Genomic DNA, 21437 nt, shown 5'->3' with positions numbered 1-21437 from the left:
TATTAACTGAATGAAAAAGAAGGAAGAAAGAAAGGACTTTAAAAAAAGAAAGAAGGGAAGAAGGAAGTAAAATTCTCCTTATTAACACTGGATTGATTTGAGTGGGGGTCAGGAGGGTTGGAGCCAAGATAGTGGTAACCAGATCCACATGATCTCTATGAAGGCAGACCCTAAAATATTATAATATATCACCTCAAAAAATAATTCTGGAGCCTCATAATCCCCCCCAAAAATGGGGTGAAATAATTTGACCCCCCAAAACTTAGAAGGCTGGCATAAAAGAACTTTTGTATCAGGGTGGAAGTGAAGTATGAAGCAGAAAACCAAGACAGGTGGCTTTATCAGCAGAAAATACTTCCAGAACTCTCAGCCACAGACAGTAAGAGAAGATCAGATAGCTGCTTAGGAGGAGACTACAGGGGTCTCTTCACTAGCTCTGGGCACAAGATTCTTATCACATTGCTCATACACAGATCCTGGTCAAAGTCCTGAGTCATAATCTCAGAGTGAGCAGGAGCACTAGCACACACCAGGGCTTGTGGCCACAGGGGAGCAGGGGACTCCAGTCACAGTTCCAAGGCAGAAACAAGTGATTGTGATTACTCACAGACCAGAGAACCGGATGGATGAGCATAAAAAGAACTTCTCCTTCCATCATACCACATTGAAAGAATTAAAGTTCATGTGTCATCTGAAGGCAGCTACACAAAGAACCTGAAGCTTAGAACAGCACTTTCTTCATCACAGTAATAGAGCCCAACTTTAGCAGGTTTTTTTTATTTAAAAGAAAAGAAAAAGGCTGGAAAATGAGCAAACAACAACAAAAGAAACTCAGCATAGAAAGTGATTTTGGTGATAAGAAAGAACAAAACACAAACTCAGCACAAGATTGCAAAGTCAATACTGATACATTCAAAGCCTCCAAGAAAAATAGGAATTGGTCTTAAGATGAAAAATATTTAATGGAGGAGCTCAAAAAGAATTTTAAAAATTCAAATAAGGAGAGAGAAGAAAAATTAGGGAAAGAAATGAGATTGATACATGAAAATCATAAAAAAGGAGTCTACAGCTTGGTAAAAGAGGTGCAAAAAAGACTTAAAAAGTTAGTATCTTAAAAAACAGAATACATTCAAATGGTGGCACTCAATAGTTTCAGAACTGGTTGAATTTGGTATTTATGCATTTTATGATAAAAAATTGGCATCATATTTGATGTTTAGCATTTTATGCACTTGCTGGAACTTGGCATCATAATCTTGAGAAGAATATGTCTACTCCAGCTGAAACAAAGGATCACATGTTAATTCAAGGGGATAAAGAAGAGATCAGCACTGAGGAGCTACAGGAACCTCAAAGGAAGAAGCAAGAGCTGGTGGCAAGAGAATATATTTCTTCAGTTGAAGAGGAGTTAAAGGAGGATGTCCCCTTTTCATTAATCAAGGAAATGTGTACAAAATGGGTGAAAGTACAAAACATTGTTAAACAATATCACTCTGAAAAAGCTTTAAGAAGAATTATAAATTTTGTTAGTGGTCAGACCATTTTCCCCTTTAGAGGAATTTTGAAATGTAGACAAAAACAAACATCTTTGGATGGGTTTCTTCAGAAGTTTAAACCTGGTGGATCTCAAGCAGGGTTTAGTGGTGATAAGGGATAGAAAGGAGAAAGAGAAAGTATTCCAGAAGAGCAGTTGCCCTCAGATATTATAGAATGGGTATCCTCTTCCAGCTAATAACATTCCTCCTCTCTGCTATCTCCTTAGACCATGAAATCCTCACAATACAGGTAAAGTTAAATTAAAATTATTTTATTAAATCTATTGTTCTTATATATGTCTATGTATTATTAATGTTTACTTAGTAAAATAAAACTCCATTTATGTATATAATGCTATATAAAATCTGGGATTTGGGTGTGTCATGAATGGGTTAATTCAATTTACATTATTCCTTATGGGGAAAATTCATTTGATAAATGACCTTTTTGGTATTTGATCTGCTCTCTGGAATGAATTAATGATTTGTACCAAGATACTTGTCTTAAGAGTTGGTATGAGCTGGCTCCAGGGTGCCTTGGATGTTGTTCTATTATGTGCCCTACTGTGTACATAATATTGTTCTAGGCTCTTTGATATATACAAAGATGCACATTTTGCTTTTTGCTCCCAACAACTGTTATGGAATTCTGGACTAATATCTCATAAGAACCTTGATCTATATGATTTCAATGCAATTCTTACGTGACACAATTGTAGCAGCTGTGAATCAAAAATGTTAATGTCAGCATAAAGAGCAACTTTGGTGTAATGGGAAAAATACTAGATTTTGGTGTCATTAGAGCCTGATTTCAAATGACCCCTCCATCCCTTAGAAGTCAAGACACTTTGTAAAGGCCAATTAATCCTTTTCACCCTCAGTTTCTTTATCTGAAAAATGGAGGTAATAAAGTCTACATTACACATTATGAAAGGGTTGTTTTGAGGATCAAATGAGTTAATATATGTAAAGTGCTTTGTAAATGTTAAAGCACCACATAAATGTCAGTTATTAACAAAGATTTTTGAGACTGGAAACCTGGAGGGGACCTTAGAGAATTAATCTAATTCTTTCATTTTACAGATGAGGAATCTGAGGTCTATAGAAATTATGGCTTTCTCAATATCAAATAATCCATTGCTTCTGGGTTACCTCTTTGACATTTGGAAGACTGGGATAGGGAGACAATTTGTGACTCCTTCATAATACAGCATACATATATATGTGTGTATACATATATGTGTGTATATGTGGGGAGAGAGGGAGAGATAGAGAGAGAAAAAAAAAGAGAGAGAGAAAGAGAGAGGGGGGGGGAGAGAGAGAGAAGGAGATAAATAAGGCCTCTTCAGGTCAATTGAGTTAAAAATTTGTATGCTAGATGCTTTTAAAATAGCTTTCACAGATAACATAATTTTAAAGTATGAGAGTTTAAGGGGAATGATCTTATCATCTAACATATGATAAATTTGTGAAAAGAATCTTTTTTTCTTAAAATGTCTTTTAGTTGGGCATTTTATTAAGTTATATTTTCTAGTATTAAACTCTAGAATGGAAAATGATAGATTTTTAGAGCATTGTTCAAAATACCTTGACAAGGTAGATTGCATAGAATGTAGTTCAGCTGTGTTTGAAGATTGATTGAGTCATTTCATTAGCATTTAGCTTTATAATTTTAGGAAAAGTAGGTGTTCCAATCTTGATATTAAGATTATTAGCATATTTATTTTCTCTTGATGCTATTCCTTTAAACTAGCAAATATTTATTTATTATTTTACTGATTAATTGGACAATCATGCTTCTGAGAGGGGAAAATTTTCTTTGGAATATCTACTTATTTTCTTTTTCTAGTTTCTGCACAAGGTGATTCTCCCTATTCTCTGGAAATCCTCCAGAGGGTACCAACTACCTTATCTGAGAACATACCTTTGAGTTTTTATCCTTTTAATTCCTGATACTTCTTTATGTCCTCACTTTCTGGATTGCTTCTATCAACCTGATATTCTATTTTAGTCTCACTCCATCTGAGATATTTTGTCTGATTCTCCCCCACCTTTCACAATGCAAATAATTGTTTCAAATTAATAATCAAACAGCACATTCAATTAATTCTTAGAAAATACTCTTATTGAAATTCCATACTAAGAATAGCAGTTACAAAGTATTTTCCCCCAAAACCTGGAGTGTACTTTCCAACAAACAAATAGATTAATTATAGGGGTAGTGGTGGTGTCATGAACAATATAGAAGATCATGTCATATTGTTAGAAAGTCATATTCCTTAGTTGGCCAAAGCACTTTACAAGACCAGAACTGAATGGCCTCTATGCCCCTTTTTCCCTAGAAAATCCTCATGACATTCACTGTAGGGTAGCACATCAGTGTTTGTAAAGAATGGATCACCCAATTTCAAGGCTAGACCTGGGCAGGGCTGATGAATTGGACACTAGGTTAGTTTCTCGCAGGGTGAGACAGCTGTGCTAGAGTCCCAGAACAAGTTCTTCAGTAGACAGCTATAATCTCTATTATAATTATCCATAGGTTCAGCTGTAACCTGGAATTTTTTACTTTTTATTGGACTTTTCTTTTTCCAGATGAAGTACTGCTGTGATCTTTTCTGAAATATTTTTATTCAAATAAATAAAGGCCCTTAGTCCATGATTTGGAGAAGTCTCTTAAAATTTATTTTTAGGGACTGTTTTTATTTGATAATTCTTCCGAGTGAGTGACTCCATTCTAGTTTATGGTGATATTTTCCAGACTCCTTTTTGATATTCTTCAAAATCAATGCCTAGAAAAACATTAGAACAATTAGTAGTAAGTGCATTGTACTTGATGGTCCTTTTATAAGGCAATTGAGCTATTCAACGTGTCTCATATTCTAGAAGGTCTGAAATAATTTACCTTTATATTTCATTTTGTTATTTCCTCTTCTAGTTTTCCACTTTGCTGATGTATGAAGAGATATGCTTTTATGTTGATAAGATCTCATCCATGTTTCACTTTACTCCGTTGTCTAACTCTTCCACAATCCTTGCAAGCACTTTGTCACCTCATGGATAAGCTTTTCCTACCCAATACCTCTAGTGTTGAAATCGTGGCCAAATCAGATGTGCCACTGATTCTGAATTGTTTGTCTAAATGTCTTCTCCTTAAGATTCCCATGCTGTCACTTTTTAAAATAATTTTAAAGACCTCCCCATCATGTAACCTTCTTACATCTTCTATATAGCAAGAGTTATTTAAAATTTTTCCACAGTAATATTTTATTGCATTTTTCCCAAATTATATGTGTTAAATATTAATAATTCATATTCTGCTAAAATCATAAGCCTACACATAAAATATCGCAGAAAATCTGAACAGTCATTTAAGATAGAGCATAGTGAGAAAGGTGAAAACCTGCTGAAGAAAGAAGATCTGATTGTAAGTTACAAAGAACTTCCTTTAATATAGGAACAGCGTGGAATGGTCAGCAGAATTTGGCCCATACAAATATTCAACAGAGGAGATCTGGAGAGCTGAGATTAGGGGTTATCAACAGAATATTGGATTCAGAGGTTGTCTGGTCAAGATATTTTAGTTAGACTTTGTTGGTAACAAGTTTTTATTGGGGCCTTTAGCATCTCAACATAAATCATTGTCCTGTGTCCCTGGATTTTTGCAGGGATATGATACATTCCTTGAGAGGCACACTCTATTTCATTGCAATTTCATTTCATTATATTACCTTACACAATAATGTCTAGTATACATATTTAAATAACTAGAATCCAAAATACTTATATAGAAATAATTATTAACATTTGCTTTCTGACAGTTTGCAACTCAAATTCTCTCCCTTCCTCTCTCCTCTTCCATTCCCAAGATGGTAAGTGATCTAAGTTATAAATGTGCTAACACACAATACACATATATACATATCCAGGTTTGTCATGTTGTTAAAGACATATAATTAATTGTTCATGGGTAGGATGATCTAAAAATTACAATCCTACCCAAATTAATTTACTTATTCAGTGCCATATCTATCAAACTACCAAGAAAATTTTTTACTGAATTAGAAGAAAATATAGTAAAGTTCACTTGGAAGAACAAAAGATCAAGAATATCAAGGGAAATAATGAAAAAAATATGAAGGATGGGGGCCTAGCAATACCAAATCATAAACTGTACTATAAAGCAGTGGTCATAAAAACAATATGGTACTGGCTAAGAGACAGAAGGAAGGATCAGTGGAATAGACTTGGCATAAATGACCTCAGCAAGATAGTGTACAATAAACACAAAGATCCCAACTTTGGGGAAAAAACTCACTATTTGACAAAAACTGCTGGGAAAATTGGAAAACAATATGGGAGAGATTATGTTTAGATCAACATCTCACACCCTACATAAAAATAAATTCAGAATGGGTGAATGACTTAAATGTAAAGAAGGAAATTACAAGTAAATTAGGTAAACATAGAATAGTATACCTGTCAGGTCTATGGGAAAGGAAAGATTTTAAGACAAAGTAAGAGACAGAGAATATTACAAAATGTAAAATGAATAATTTTTGATTACATTAAATTAAAAATATTTTGTACAAATAAAACCAATGCAAGCAAAATTAGAAGGGAAGCAATACATTGGGAAATTTAACAAAAACCTCTGACAAAGGTCTAATTACTCAAATTTATAAGGAGCTAAATTAATTGTAAAAAAAAAATCAAGCCATTCCCCAATTGATAAATGGACAAGGGACATGAATAGGCAATTTTCAGATAAAGAAATCAAAACTATCAATAAGCACATGAAAAACTACTAAATCTCTTATAATTGGAGAAATGTAAATCAAAACAACTCTGAGGTACCACCTCACACTTAGCAGATTGGCTAATATGACAGCAAAGGAAATAAATGTGGGAGGGGATGTGGCAAAATTGGGCCACTAATGCATTGCTGTTGGAATTGTGAATTGATCCAACAGTTCTGAAAGGCAATTTGGAACTATGCCCAAAGGGCACCAAAAGACTGCCTGCCCTTTGAGCCAGCTATATCACTACTGAGTTTATACCTCAAAGAGATCATAAGGAAAAAGAGTTGTACAAAAATATTTATAGCCTCACTCTTTGTGATGGCAAAAAATTGGAAAATGAGGTGCCCTTTGGTTGGGGAATAGCTGAACAAATTGTCGTATCTGTTGGGGATGGAATATTATTGTGCTCAAAGAAATAATGAGCTGGAGAAATTTCATGTGAACTGGAATGACCTCTAGGAACTGATGCAGAGTGAAAGAAGCATAACCAGGAGAACATTGTACACAGAGACTGATATACTCTGGCACAATTGAATGTAATGGACTTCTCTACTAACAGCAATGCAATGATCCAGTACAACTCTGGGAGACTTATGAAAAAGAACACTATCCACATTCAGAGAAAGAACTGTGGGAGTAGAAACATAGAAAAACAACTACTTGATCAAATGGTTGAATGGGGATATGATTAGGGATGTGGACTCTAAATGATCACTCTAGTGCAAATATTAATAATATGGAAATAGATCTTGATCAATGATACATGTAAACCCAGTGGAATTACTCACTGGCTACAGGAGGGGCGTAGGAGGAGGAGAGAGAAGGAACCTGAATCATGTAACCATGGAAAAATATTTGAAATTAATTAATGAAATAAATAAACTTAATTATAAAAAGAAAAAACCAAAGACATATATCACAAATACTGGAAAAAAAACCTAGTGAAGGAAATAAAGTGAAAATGGTGTGCTTTGATCTGTATTCAAACTCCATCAGTTCCTTCTGTAGTGGTAGATAGCATTTTTCACCATGGGTTCCTTGGAGTAGGCTTGTATGTTAACCCTTATTTTTCCTATCATGTTCCTCTTGGCAATCTGTTAAAGCCTATGGCACCTTTCTCAGAAAAAAAATGGTTTTAAATGTATAAAATAAAATGCAAAAAGTTATAAAGGAAACCAACTACATTGAAATATTTTCTTCTATATTATTTTTAAAGTACCTTTATCTTTAAAGTACATTACCTTTAAGATTTCCTCACTTCTCTTCCCTTCCCTTCCCTGCTCTTCCTTTGAAGCTGTCAATAAGTTAAAGATTCCTCAAGGCATAACCTCGATATGTTTTTTAAAAGTGTAAAGATGACAATCAGTGCTTAGGAAAAGCCAGCTATTAACAACCTGCTGAGTTTATTTGCACATGCCCTTCTGAATTATATTCGGGCATCTAAAAATTAATTTGTTGCAAAATTACTTTTTTGCATATATATCCATAGTAAATAATAGAACTTTTTGACCAATAAAAATGGAGCAGTTCTAAAGGCTTCTTTTTAGGTCATTCAGGCTCTAATCATTTTTAGGGCTCTTTTGCATGTAAAGTGCCTTTTTTTATGAAGTTTGGAAATGGGAACTTATCTTCTAGTTTCCAAAAACAATTATTTTTGCCTGTATAGTAGAGGTGTTTATGCTTTTTTCTTTTTCTATTAAGCTTTTTTCATATTATTACACTGAAAGCTCTATGCCCTATCTAAAATGCTATCTGCTATTTAGACCTTGCTTTAGTTTTGTATTTTATCATTTTCTCAGGTATTTATGTTCTGATATGACAATGTTGATTTGCAACTTCAGTTATGTTTCCTCTGGTGAATGTCTGTGAGAACAATACTTTTCATTGGAGAGAAGTATATAGAAAAATTACAATATATACAGTGATGCTATATTAAATTATTTTACTCTTTTATATTTTATTGCATATTTCTATCATTTAAGCATTATTATTGTTAAGAGATGTTACATTTTGATTGAATACAATGTATGACAACTAAAATTTGATTCATCTAAAGGCAAATAAAAGGCACAATTGGTACAGTACTGAAATGGCATTCAGTAAGTCCTAAGTTCAAATCCATTCTCAGATATGACTTGACTGTGTGTCTCTGGACAAGTTGTTTAATATCTGCCCACATTAGTTCCCTCACCCAAAAATAATATCATCTACCTCACAGGGTTTTTGTGAGAATCAAATAAAAAATATATGTAACATTTGGCAGAATGCCTCTGTAAAGGGGATTAACTCTCCCCTGCCTATTTTGAGATTTAATCACAAGTGTATACACCCCATTTTATGCTTAAGTGGAGGAGGTCTGTGACCCACGTGTACAAAAGTGGGTGACGAATCAGAAACGACTGACTGCCCCCTGAGCAGTGCTAACCAAAGCTAAAGCTATGATTGGTCCATGTAAAGTGGGGGGAATGCACAGGGAGTGACAAAGAAATGTCTTTAAAAGCAGTGGCAACTTCCTGTGAAGTCAGTTCTTTGGAGTTTGGAATTCGACTTAGAGTTGGAGGCTGGTGATGGATCTGTTTCATGGACCTGAGACTGAAATTTGGTGAGACTATTCTTGAATCTCTCCCTTTGAACTACCAAGTGGGTAAGTGATAAGGCTGACTTCCTTTCCTGGCTTATCTGGAGGTACTACCCTCCAGAGAGGCACCTCATCTTGGAGGAGGCCTCGTGGCTAGAACCCTTGATTAATTTACCTCTGTTTTTGCTGGGACTTCTGAGCCCTGCCTGATTCTGACTGGGCTGGAATAATTATCTACTTTCTCTTTCATTTCCTTACTTTCACTTTTTCTCCTTTTGTAAATAAACTACCATAAAAAGTCATCCTTATTTGAGTAATATAGTTTCAGAGACCTCATTTTTATACATTTAGTACAACCTTTAATTTTTAACCCTTACACCTCACATGTTAATATTTTAAAATGTTTATTTCTTCTCTCTCCTTAACTTTGAATTATATAAGTTAATATTTTTGTATACTCAGTTGTGTAGTAAGGATCCTTGTGCTTCAGCTTAAATTTGTCAAATCAGTGCCTAAACTGGTGCCTATGACCACGGCATCTAACTTCTGTGTGTCCTTTTGAATTATTTAAAATATTTCTCATATCTATATCCTACTTAACCTACTTCTTGCCATATAATAGTTCATATGATCTCATATATGGGTACATTGCACAAGAAAAAAAGCTTACCAATCTTTCACACTCAACTTTTTCCCTCTATTGCAGTACCCTCTATTAATCATTGTCAGATTGATCTTGCTAAAATATCTCTATGTCTCTGCCCAGCTTAGGCACTGTCAATGTTTCCCTTTTTTGTATTTGCAAGGAAACATCAAGTTTGTGCTGGATAGTCAACAAAAGAAGGTCAGTATTTTTTTTAATTCCCTGGTATATATAATAAAAGAAGGCATGTTTCACCTTGTCTTTTATCTTTACCTACCTTAATTGTTTTGGAGCTGTAAGTTTTTCTTCACATAGATGCGCCCTCATTACATAGATTCTTAAGTTTAGGTTCTTTAACACATGTTCTCTAGTTATATATTTTTCCTACATATGTCTTCCATCACATATTTCCCAATAATATATTTTTAAATATATATTTTTTTCTAGTAGCACTATGGCTACTTGTGGAAAAGAATAAAGTCTCTATGAACAGTGATATATATTTTCTTTTTTTACTTTACTTTTTATACTACTTAACTAAACATTTTATTTTTAATGTATATTATTTTTCTTTAGTAAAAATAAACCATCAATGAGAACTTGTGGGCCGTGATTTTATTTATTATTTTAAACTAATTTTTACATGTTAATTATTTGTGGTTTAATCTTTTTTAAAATACATTAATTTATTTATTTTTATTACATGTCAATAAAAATAAAAAACAACAAAAATATTTAAATAAACAAATGCACAAAAAAGTTATGTACTAAAACCCAAACTCCATGGTGTTTAAAACTGTCTTCTCTTTCCATCTCTTCATATATTTCCCTTATTTTCTTTATGTTTCCAATTTTTGTAATTTCTAATGAGAATGCAATTTATTAATTCAAATATTACAATCTATTAAGTCATTTCTCCCAATCATTGCATTTATGTTTCCAGTTATTTTGTCATTATTGTTCTTCGGTTAACATATATTCAGGACAATATTTTGTTAGATCGATCCTTAGGCAACAGCCACAATCTCTTGCCAGACCAAACTTTTTTAAAACCAAGTCTTTCCAGTTTTGTTATATCCAATGGAAATTTTGTTCCAATGAAAGATCCTCTTAGAAATGCATGATTACTTCCATAGTTTACAGCTAGTAATTGTCTGAGGTCAGCTTTGAACTAATGAAGATGAGTCTTCCTGACTCCAGGCTCATACTTTATCCACTGAGCCACCCAGCTGCCCCTTTTTTCTTAATTTTTAGTAAACATGACTGCCCATTTTTGACATTACTGTTCATCAATTAATTTTTTGTAAGCACAAAGGAAAATAAAAAGAAGAGGGTATTATGCATATAAAGAAAGCCATTCCCAAACTAGAAGGATAAAATGCAGAGGAGGACAACATAAAAAGCAAAGCAAAACAAAACAAACAAAATAAAAGGTAAGTATAGATGAGAAATCATAAACATGAAAACATATACCAATATAACTGCAATGCAATAATTACACTGAAAAACAAATACCTCCCCCCATCTATTCATAGGGATCTGACTTGAAATTGTGAAATTGATTAAAGAAAGGAACTTAAGCTAAATTATAGAATCAAGATCAGTCAGAAGAAGCTAAGATGCTCTCATTTCTAATGCATATTTGAAGAAAAATCATCTTTAATATATCCCTAAGTCATTATCCATCTTTCACATAAGATTTTTTAGTAATCTACTTCTACAGACATTCTTCCATTTCCATTTACTGTTAATTGTTATGATGTTTTCCCCAAATTAAATATATGATAATAATAGCTATGATTATCACCATAACTAACAATTATAAAGTGCCTACTATGTGCCAGGCATTATCCTCCATGTTCTATAATTATTGTCTCATTTTTATCCTCACTACAGCTGTTGGAGGTAAATATTATTATTATTTCCTCATTTTTCAGTTGAGGAAACTGAGAAAAACAGATTAAATGCCTCAGCTGAGGTTACACAGCTAGAAAGTATTTGATGCTATATTTGAACTCAGGTTTTTCTGGCAATAGTTCTAGTACTCTAGATACTGTCACCTAGTTGTATTAATTACTAAAAATTCTATTCATTAGTCCTATTTCCACCCCCTGGGGGTGGGGACAAGTATAATAGGTCTAATATAATGTCCTTTTCATGGTTTCGTGATATAATGACTTTCTAATGTGGACATTTTATGTTGAAATGGGCAAAAGAAGGTTATCTTACATGAAATAGAGTATTGTGCCTTGAGAAATAGACTGGTACAAAAGAAAAGCAGCTCCTAAAATGAAAGTTCTAAAAAAATTTTGAAAGGAAAGAGGTCCTGTCAGGATGAGGGAAAGAAATAGTAACTAATGCTGGGAATGACTACAGTACAATATTTTTCCAGTAATTAACTCAAATATTATGATTTTTCACATTATAGCCAGGAATCTCTGAACAGTTTGGGGAGTATGAGATTGATATATGGACAGTTAGTTTCAAAAAACAAACTGACAAAAAATGTAGATTTTGGGTTTCTCAAGCTAAATTGAATATGAATTATTACAATAAGGGGACTTCAAGTTGAAAAATTAGAAGATATTGACTAATCATGAGTAGGAGACCCAAAAAAAGCCATATTTAGACAAAAGAAGTCATGGAAACTGATAAAAGAAGCTAAAAGAGAGAAGCTTACAGGGAAGAGGATTTTCTTGAGCCATTTGGAATCAGAACAGAAAATCTGCAACTCTGATAATATTTGAATTAGAGACACTAATAGAAGGAGGGTCCACCTGACTATAGTTAGATAGACTTTATTGTTAATGCAACAGGATGATCTAATTGGAAGAAGGTTCTACTTTTTAGAAGAGCTGATTGGGTGGACAGAGATACTTCTGCTGCAGGTGAAGAATTGCCTGGGTGAGGCAACTTACTTCCATCTGGTGTTAGTTGAGACAGTAATCTACTCAAAACCTTAGTTATATTAACTTACTGCTCTCTAAGGCTTGAAAGGGAAAAGCCTACAAAGCCTGAATTAGCTTTGTAGATTCTAGAATTAAAGTGAACTATTTTTTACTGAAAGTATCATATTGTAGTTGCACCTGGTCAAGGAAATTGCATTGCCCCTGTGAACCTGATTTTTTTTTCCATTTGTATATCATAATGCAAAGAGGATGTAGGTTTCTGCACACTCTAAATCTCACCTCCATGCCAGAAATATCGTGTGCATTGATGGTAGAGTCTACAGTGTAACCCAAGCTTATGGGTGCTGCTATATTTACATTATTGATAAATGAGGCTTTTTGCCTTTTACTGAATATATGTAATAGAATGATTATTCTGTTGGCTTTCTCATTTAGTAAATATTTCATGTATAACATTTAAAGTTATCAAGAAAATGTTATGGTGTCATAATGACTAATCTAGGTACTTATGAAGGAAATTTCTATGATCTCTCAATCTACCATTTTGAGAGTATTCCTCTGCCCCTTTCTCATTTTTCAAATGAGAATAAAATGCTAAGAATTAAGTATAGCTAAAGTAAGTTGAGGAAATCCAGAGTGGAAGCAAGCTAGCTGAAGCTGCTCTGAGAGCTGAGAATGCAACTACTCCTGCTTTCATGTGCACATTACTACCTTACTTTTCTATAGCTTTTATTCTCACTCTATTTCCATAATCTTTATTTCATTAAAAGTTTCTTACTACAGATGCATATGCCATATCAAATTGCTTGTCTTCTCAAAGAGTGGGGAAGGGAAGAGGAGGAGGGAGAGGAGGGAAATTGGAATTCAAAAAAATTTTAAGAATGTTAAAAATTTTGTTTACTTATTATTGAGAAAAAATAATAATTAAATAATAAAAATTATTTTGTTTCTTTTCTGTATTTGTCATATAGGTTTCTAAGATATTCATTGTTTTAAGGTGTTCCAGGGGAAGTAAATGTTGAGGAGAGGGAGGGTATGGTCATTCAGATCTGAAAAATGAGATAAAGAAAAAGATTTCCACTTTTTCAGGCTTGAGGAGAGAGAGAGAGAGAGAGAGAGAGAGAGAGAGAGAGAGAGAGAGAGAGAGAGGGAGAGAGAGAGAGAGAGGGAGGGAGGGAGGTAGGGAGGGAGGGGGAGAGAGAGACGTATTGATACGTATTATTATGGTTCCAACAAAGGAAATAAACAGTAAAGGAAAAGGGCTGGACCAGAATCTATTGTTTTAGCTAAAGTTATAAAAGTCAGGGGTAGCAATTATAATCTAAGAGAAAGCAATAGTGAAAATTAATCAAATCAAAAGAGACAAGGAAGGTAATTACATCTTGATAAATTAAAGATTTTGAAATAATATCAATATTAGACATATATACAGCAAATGGTATAGTGTTCACATTCTTAAAGATGTTAAATGAATTAAATAAAATGTTACATCTTAAATAAAGATGTTACATGAATTAAAAAGAGGAAATAGAAACTAAAACCTTATTAGTGGGAACATTAACCTTCCCTTCTTCAAATTAAATAAATCAAACCAAAATATAAACAAGTAAGAAATATAGAGATGGGTACATTTTTAGAAAAGTAAAATTTGAAAGACTACTAGAGAAAACAGAATGGGAATCAAAGAAATATGCCTTTTTCTCTGCAATACATGGCACCTTCATAAAAAAACTGTCATATAATAGGGCATAAAAGTCTCCCAACTAAATGAAGAAAAGTAGAAATACTAAGTGGATCCTTTTCAGACGGTTATAGTATAATATTTATACTCAACAAAGGGCTGGAGACTAAAAAGTAATTGGAAAGTAAGTAACCTTATGCCAAAAAACAAGTGGATCAAAGAACATAAACATCATAGAAATAATCAAAAATTTCAATAAAGAGAATAACAAAGAAGCAATGATACTGAAATTTTTGATACACAGCCAAAGTTGTACCCAGGGGAAAAATGTATATTTAGCAGATCAATGTTTAGGCGTATAACTAAAAAACCTAGGGGAAAAAAGTAAAAAGCCCCAATTAAACAACAAATTAGAAATCCTGAAATTCAAATGAGAGATTAATAAAACTGAAAGTAAGAAAACCATTGAAGTAATGAATAAGACAACAAGCTGGTTTTAGGAAAAAATAATAAAACAGATAAATTATTGGTCAATTTGATCAAAAAATAGGAAAGAAGAAAACCAATCACCAATATAAAAAAATGAAAAAAGTAAATTTGCAAATAATGAAGAGGAAATTAAAACCATTATTGAGTTATTTTGCCTAGTTACATGCCAAAAAATCTGACAATCTCAGGGAATAAGATATTTTTTTAAAAAATATATAAATTGCTCAGATTAAAAGAAGAGGAAAGTGGATACTTAAACAAACTCATCTCAGAATAAGAAATTGTTTGAAGGCAGTTGGAGCCTTGGGGATGGCAAAGGGCCCAGACTCTGTCAGAAGAAGTTCCAAAGCAAATCTCTGCTAGCACATTACCTGACCACTTCTGACTTTTGAACATGGAAAATGTTCATGAGTTAAATGAATAAGAATCAGCAGAGGATGTGCTATGACTGTTCTAACCAAGCCAAAGGAAAGCCATATTTAAATAAAGCACTTCCTGTCCAGCAGATGGCATCTATCTTCAAACAAACTGTTACCAAGATTACTAACCATTTTAGTGGTAAAGAATCAATCACATAAGGCTGTGGACTAGCCTCAGTATTTGGTGGGAAATGCTAAGTGGATTGAATGCTTTAAGAAATTAAAATTTAGGTTTTTATGCTAATGTGAAAGTTCTAAAGTAATATTGTGGTCGCCAATTTAAAAATATTACAACTTAAGTCAAAATGACTTTTAGCAGCTTTATTTGCAAAGAGGTGGAAAGAGTGAAAGTGGAAAACTATTGATAAAGAGACAGATTCTAATAAGCCTACCAGCCTTTCTCCTGAGAAGCCAGACTCAGCCCCAGCAGGGCTTCTCCAAGACTGTCTCCACCTGGATTTTGGTGGTATCTTCAGCCAGGGTTCTACCAATGCCGCCTCCTGCAAAACCAAGGCAGGACTCTCTGAAACCAGTCTCTCCAAAAGCCAGGAAGGGAAGGCCAGCTACTCACCCAGCAAGCTGACATAGTATCCAGGGAAAGAGTCTCCTCCTTTAGTCCAGTTCACTTATGCAGAGTGAATCCAAAGACAAACTCCAAAGGAGAAGTTCAAAGGAGAAGTCCCTTGGACAGGAAGTTCAGGACTTTTTATAGTCCTTTTCCCACATCACTTCCTGTCTCTTCCCCACTTTATAAAAACCAATTGCAGTCTTTCAATTTGCCTAGCACTGCCCAGGGATGGGGCAGTGACCTCTGGAGTTGTCACCCACTTTAGCAAGTGACTTGTGAACTCTCTTATTTAGTGTCAAGTGGTACTTTAATTTCTTGATTTGATTAGCTAAAAATAGGCAGGGGAGAATTAATCCTATTTTCTTAATGCCATTGACATTGTAAAAGAGCTTGTGAAAAAATGGATATTTCTAAAAGTTTACAAGGAGTGACCCTAGGTTGCATCAATGAAACCCTCCTCTCTGCTATTGCCAATACTCTGAATTTGAGAACAATGCCTATCACTGGGCACCTTTCAGTAACTCTGGAGAAGAACCCTGGGGTATGTCTTAATATCTCCCAACCATTCAACAAAAATTCATGATGACTGATGAAGACATAAGGGAAGAGGAAGGATTTTTACAGCCTGTGAGAAAGAGGCTAGAGGAAGCACTTGATGGCCTACATACTCACTGATGTGAAAGAGATGTCAGGGATGGGGATGCTCCTGAAGAAATGAGGGCTGAAGAAAAGAAGAAAGAGGTTGATGAGGAAGAGGAAGAGGAAGAGCAGGACCAAGACCATAAGATAGAGAAGGTACAGTCCAATAGATCCAGTCAATATTTACTTGTAAAGCAGCAGGAGGACCACCACAATCAAAGCCAGTAGTGTCTAAGAACTTAAGTGTACCTACCATACTTAGAAGCAAGCCCCCTAGAGGGAAAAGTTGGGCATCAGAGAGTACATACTTACTCTTTTGAAAGTCATTTCCCTTTCCTTTTCCTTCTCATTCAAAGGTAGGGAGGAACTAAGTAGATTTATGCTAGATACACAATCTTCCCTTCTTATGTAGAAGTCACAAGTCCAGTATGGTAAATTTTCTTAGACCTTTAATATCTTTAGCTTTTTGACATAGGTTCAGCATTTTCTTTCTCCTGAGTCTTTTTTAAAGTAATAGGGGTGCTTCTTCACTACAAGACCTTTCCCTAGTAATAACCTGCTTGACACTATCCAATTCTTTTTTTTTTTTGAATGCCAAACATTGGATTTTATTTTATTTTATTTTTTTATTTTTAGAAAAATTTTCCATGGTTACATAATTCATGTTTTTACTTTCTCCTTCACCCCTTCAAGCTTCCCCCCATAGCTGACATGCTTTTCCACTGGTTTTAACATGTGTCATCAATCAAGACTTATTTACATATTATTGATAGTTGCATTTGTGTAATATCCAATTCTTAAGAGATCGTTTTTACATTTTGGATTGTTGTTCAACATGTAAAGTCAGGATACTGAATTTTTATGCCCAAGCTGATACTGAGAGGAAGAAGAATGAGTAAAATAAGGGTGTGACAGTCTTTCAAACTGCTTTTTCCAAACCCAATGCCAGAATTCCTTTATGAAATGTTCAGAACTGAAGCTGGCATAAGCTGGAAAGACCTTCAGGAATCCAATTCACCTTCATATTGTTTCCTTAAAAGTTAACTTTAATTCTGTATTATGCTTACTTTTTTCTGGATTGTGAAATGAGGCTTCTAGAAGGAAACACTCACAGACTGGCTTAAGTCCAGGGTCTTCAGCACCCCTTAAGTGGGTGAGCAAAAGAAAGAAGTGATCTGTGAAATTTTCAGGGTGGTGTCTCAAGTAAAGTTGGAGTAATACTTCCAAGTAGACTGAAGCTCCATTGGTAAGAAGAGAGGAATTGATACTGGCACGAGGACTTCCACATATGCAGGAGAGTGGATATGGAAGGTATTATCTTTGATTTGTTTGCAAGGTTACATGGTGCCTGAATCTGTGATAGCCTCATCTTCATTTTTAAAAAGTTCACTTTAGAGAATTGATAATATCAAAAAATTGAAAAAAAGAAATTGAATAAGTCATCCATTAATTCTCTATGAAAAAATCCCCAGGACAAAATGGATTTACAAGATGAATTCTACAGAACATTTAAAGAACAATTAATTCCAAGATTATATAAACTATTTGAAAAAATAGCTGAGCGAGGAACTCTTTCAAATTGTTTTTTCTGACAAAAATATGGATAAAAAAGAGATACCTAAAAATAATCTTCCTAATGATTATTGATACCAAAATTTTAAATGAAATCCTAGCAAAGAGATCATATCAAAATATAACAAAGATCATACACTATAACCAGATGGATTTTACTCCAGGAATGTAGGGGTGATTCAAAATTAGGAAAACTACAGCATAATTGACCATATCAACAACAAAACCAACAGAAACCATATAATTATCTCAATAGAAGCAGAAGAAGCTTTTGACAAAATAAACCTGTTTTTATTAAAAAATATTAGTCAATATTGGAATAAATGATTCTGCTCATTTCACTTTGCAGCATTTCACATATATCTTTCCAAGATTTTTTTCTTTTCTGATCATCTTGCTTATCATTACTTTTGGCACAGTCATGTTTCATTAAAATAATATATCACAATTTGTTCATCCATTCTCTAATTGACAGATATCCTCTCATTTTTCAATTCTTTGCCACCACAAAAAAACTGCTATATCTAATTTTTGTATGAGTAGGTCCTTTACCCCTATCACTGATCTCCTTGAGATATAGTTCTAGTAGTCATATTGCTGGGTCAAAAGATATGTACAATTTCATGGCCCATTGTGTTCTCCAGAGTTGTGGTATCATTTCATAGCTCCACAAACAGTGTATTAATGTCTCAATATTCCCACATCTCTGCTATTTTGCCTCAGTAGACCTAGAATGTCTTTAAGGACTTGTCAAAAACCTATTTCCATATTATTCATATTTGTAATAGCGTTCTTCTAAAAGTCAAAACCCCACTCATACATCCATTAAACCACTAAATCAATCATGTTTCTCTTCTGATTTTCTACTCCCGTGGTCTCAATGTGGATAGCATTCTTTCTCATAAGTCCCTTGGGGTTGTCCTGGGTCTTTGCATTGCTATTAGTAAAGAAGTCCATTACTTTTGATTGTGCCACAATGTTCAGTTTCTGTGCCGCAATGTTCTCCTAATTCTGCTCATTTCACTCTGCATCAATTCCTGAAGGTATTTCCTTTTTTAATAGAAATTCCTTACAATACATGATTCCTTACAAAACAATAGTATTCTATCACCATCAGGTATTACAACTTTTCCAGCCATTCCCCAATTGAGAAACACCACCCCATTTTCCAATTTTTTGCCACTACAAAGAGCACAGCTATAAATACTTTTGTACATGTATTTTTCCTTACTATATCTTTGGGATACTAACCCAGCAGTGGTAAGGCTGGATCAAAGGGTATGCATTCTTTTTTTTTTCCTTTTTTTAATTTAGAATACTTTTCCATGGTTACATGATTCATAATCACCTCCCACCTTTTCTTTCCTCTACCTTTCCAAATCTGACAAGCAGTTCCACTGGGTAATATATGTAGCAGCTTGAAACCTATTTCCATGTTATTCATATCTGCAATAGATCAATAGATCAATCCTTTAACATCAAAACCCCAATAATATCCTTATTACACTATGTAATTGGTCACATATTTTTCTAATACATTTCCATTTCCACAGTTCTTTCTCTGGATGTGGACAGCATTCTTTCTCCTAAGTTCCTCTGGATTGTCCTGCATCATTGCATTGCTGCTAGTAGAAAAGTTTATTACATTCAATAGTGTCTCAGTGTACAATGTTCTCCTGGTTCTGCTCCTTTCACTCTGCATCAATTCCTAGAAGTAATTCCAGTTCACATGGAATTCCTCCAGTTCTTTATTCCTTTCAGCACAAGAATATTCCATCAAAAGGGTAAGAATTCTTTTAAGGTACTTTGGGCATAATTTCAAAATTCCTTCCAGAATGATTGGATCAATTCACAACTCCACCAGCAGTGCACTAACATCCCAATTATGTCACGTCCCCTCCAACATTTATTATTTTCCTTTGCTGTCATATTGGCCAATCTTCTAGGTGTGAGGTGGTGCCTCAGACTTGTTTTTAATTGCATTTCTCTAATCAGGAGGGATTTAGAATACTTTTTTCATGTGGTTATTGATAGCTTTGATTAGACTTAGTTCCTTATATATTTGAGAAATTAAACCTCTGTCAGAGAATTTTCTTATAAAAATGTTTTCCCAGTTTGTTACTTTCCTTCTAGTTTTGGTGGCATTGCTTATGTTTGTACAAAAGCTTTTTTAATTTAATATAATAAAAATAATCTATGTTTTGTAATGTTCTTTATCTCTTATTTGGTTTTAAATTCCTTCCTTTCCCACAGATCTGACAGATATACTCTTCTACGTTTACCTAATTTATTTATGATTACACTCTTTATATTTGTCATTTACCCATTTTGAATTTATCTTGCTATAGGGTGTCTGATGTTGTTCTAAACTTAATTTTTCCCATACTCTTTTCCAATTTTCCCAGCAGTTTTTGTCAAATAGTGAGTTCTTGTCCCAAAAGCTGGGATCTGTGGGTTTATTACTTACTATCTTGATGTTGTCATTTACCCCTAGTCTATTCCATTGATTTGCTTTTCTGTCTCTTAGTACAATATTATTTTGATGACCACTGCTTTAAAGTACAATTTAAAATTTTGTACTGCTAGGTCACCATCCTTCACTTTTTTTCCCCATTAGTTCCCTTGATATTCTTGATCTCTTGTTTTTCCAGATGAACTTTGTTATAGTTTTTTTCTAGTTCTATAAAAATATGTTTGGTAGTTTGAAAGGTATGACCCTATATAAGTAGATTAATTTGGGTAGGATTCTCATTTTTATTATCTTAGCTTGTCCTACCCATGAGCAATTAATGTTTTTTTTCAATTATTTGATCAAGTTTAATTGTGTGAAAAGTGTTTTGTAGCTGTGTTCAGATAGTTCCTGTGTTTGTCTTGGCAAATAGACTCTTAAATATTGTATACTATCTAAAGTGAGTTTAAATGGAGTTTCTCTTTCTAACTCTTGCTGTTGAGTTTTCTTGGAAATATATAGAAATGTTGATGATTTATGTGGGTTTCTTTTGTTCCCTGCAACTTTACTAAAATTGTTAATTATTTCCACTAGCTTTTTAGTTGATTTTCTAGGATTCTTTAAGTAGACCATCATATCATGTGCAAAGAGTGATAGTTTAGTTGCCTCATTGCCTACTTTAATCCCTTCAATTTCTTTTACTTCTCTAATTACTACTGTAAGAATTTCTAGTACAATAATAAATAACAAAGGTGATCATGTGTATCCTTGCTTCTCTCCTGATCATTGGGAAGGCTTCTAACTTCTCCCCATTATAAATGATGCTTACTAATGGTTTTATATATATACATATGTGTGTATATATATATATATTGCTTATTATTTTGAGGAAAGGCCCTTCTATTCTTAAATTGTTTTTCTTACCCCATCAATTTTATTATCAATTACACATAGAAACATTTTTGACAAGTGTTATCTGTTATTTCAAGATTCTGTTTCTTTCTCTCCCTCCTACCTCTCCTCCTGAGGTGGTAAGTATTCTATTCTAAGCTATACCAGTATTGTCATACAATACATATTGCCACATTCTTCCTGGTGTGAAAGAAGACACACTGTGTCCTTCACAATTGATCATAAGAAATATTTCTGTTACTAT

General features: G+C 33.8%; 1 pseudogene; it reads left to right on the top strand.

The window, feature by feature from the left end:
- The first annotated feature begins 1267 nt into the window (after positions 1-1267).
- LOC123250023 lies at positions 1268-16488 on the top strand (annotated as a pseudogene).
- The last annotated feature ends 4949 nt before the right edge of the window (positions 16489-21437 follow it).

The sequence above is a fragment of the Gracilinanus agilis genome, chromosome 5 (assembly GCF_016433145.1).
Source record: "Gracilinanus agilis isolate LMUSP501 chromosome 5, AgileGrace, whole genome shotgun sequence".
In the NCBI taxonomy this organism is placed as follows: domain Eukaryota; kingdom Metazoa; phylum Chordata; class Mammalia; order Didelphimorphia; family Didelphidae; genus Gracilinanus; species Gracilinanus agilis.
The sequence above is the reverse complement of the archived record's forward strand: the minus strand, read 5'-3'. Positions and strand labels throughout refer to the sequence as shown.